We start from the raw sequence: 1,903 nt of genomic DNA on the forward strand, positions 1-1,903 counted from the left end.
ACGGAGATCATATACCTTCCACCACCATGCCGAGAAAAACTCTTCTATGGGGTTGAGGAATGGAGAGTATGGTGGAAGATATAGGATGGTGAATTGTGGATGTTGCTGAAACCAGTTCTGAACCAGAGCAGAGCGCTGGTTCGAGAAGACACATTGTCCCAAAGACACATTGACACATTGTCCCAAACAACAATGTATTGTATATGATCGATTTGATTTGCTGCTGTTATCTTGTGCAATTGGTCCAAGAATGTAAGTATGAGTGCTGTGTTGTGAAGGCCCATATGGACATGGCGGTGGAGGACTCCATTCTGTGTAACGGCTGCACAGAGTGTTATATTACCCCCACGTTGCCCTGGGACATTGACTATAGCCCTGAGGCCAATGATGTATCTTCCCCTCCTTCGTGTTCTCGTCAGGTTGAACCCAGCCTCATCTACATATATGAACTCATGCTGGATCTCCTCTCCATCCATTCGTAAAACTCTCTGAGGAACAATGTCATGCAAAATTGTGTAGTTCAGTGTAGATATGATGTTGATATGATGATATTTTTACAATACACTGTATCTATTTTGGAGTCGAAATGTTATCACACTTGCCACTGTGTATCGGCTTAGATTTGGCTGTACTCGCAGTCCAGCCTCCCTCAGCGTCAGGCCGTGGTTGACAAGGTGGTCAACCAGTGTTGCGCGGATCTCATTTGTCAGATTCGGTCCTCTTTGAGCACCTTCTTGTCTTCCTCTTCCTCTTCCTCTACCTCTACCTCTACCTATACCTCCAGCATGGCCTCCATCTCTTCCTCTTCTTCTGTTGATTCCTTCTCTGTTGATTCCTCTTCCTCGCCTTCCTCCTCCTCCTTCTCGTTCTGCTCGTTCTCCTCCTCGTCTTACTCTTTCTCTGACTCTTTACATTGTGCTTGAAGAGATATGAACTCACCTGCTGCTTTTTATATTCAATTCAAGTTCAATTCAATTCAAGTTTATTTGTATAGCGCTTTTTACAATAGAAATTGTCTCAAAGCAGCTTTACAGAACATAAACATAGAGCAGAAGGTAAACATATATTATAGTGCTTATACACCTGATCGGTGTGTCTACAATTAAGCAAACAAGTGTTTGCACACCTGATGACTGTGTTGACCCGACTGGTTGGACGGTGCAGTAATTTGACAGTCAGTGCTTTGGTATTGCATGGAAGTGACTTCATGATAGATTTTTGTGTGTAATGTATGTTAAGTGTGTTTAGTGTCTATAGAGCAGAGGTCACATTTCCAGTAACCTCATCTACCCTCCTCTGTTGTGTGAGTCTCAAACAGTGGTGGTAGGTGGGCTCTGGAATTGCCAGTCTGCTGTAAAGAAAGCGGATTTGATCTCTGCTTTAACTTCCCATTACTCCTTTGATTTTCTTGAGCTAACAGAGACCTGGACATCCCCACAGAACACTGCTACACCAGCTGCTTTATCCTCTGCCTATGCTTTCCCTCACTCACCATGAGAAACAGGCAGGGGTGGTGGTACAGGTTTATTGTTGTCAAGGAGATGTTGTTTTACACCTCTCCACTTGTCTCATTTAACCATCTCCTCTTTTGAATTCCATGCCATTTCAGTTACCTCTCCAATCAACCTTGTTATCATTGCTGTCTACTGCCCTCCTGGTCCCCTAGGTGAGTTCCTGGAAGAAATGGACACACTGCTTAGTACTTTCCCTTCTGATAGCACCCCTCTGACAGTGCTTGTCAATTTCAACCTCACCTCTGACAAGCGTCGATCTTCTTCCCTCCTGACTCTTCTGGACTTGTTCGCCCTGACACTCAACAACTACATCCACACACACACAAAGGAGGCAATGTCCTGGACCTGGTTTTCACCCGTCCTTCCCCAGCTACAGACATGACTGCTAC

Source organism: Tachysurus fulvidraco, chromosome 19, assembly GCF_022655615.1.
Source record: "Tachysurus fulvidraco isolate hzauxx_2018 chromosome 19, HZAU_PFXX_2.0, whole genome shotgun sequence".
NCBI classification, from domain to species: Eukaryota; Metazoa; Chordata; class Actinopteri; order Siluriformes; family Bagridae; genus Tachysurus; species Tachysurus fulvidraco.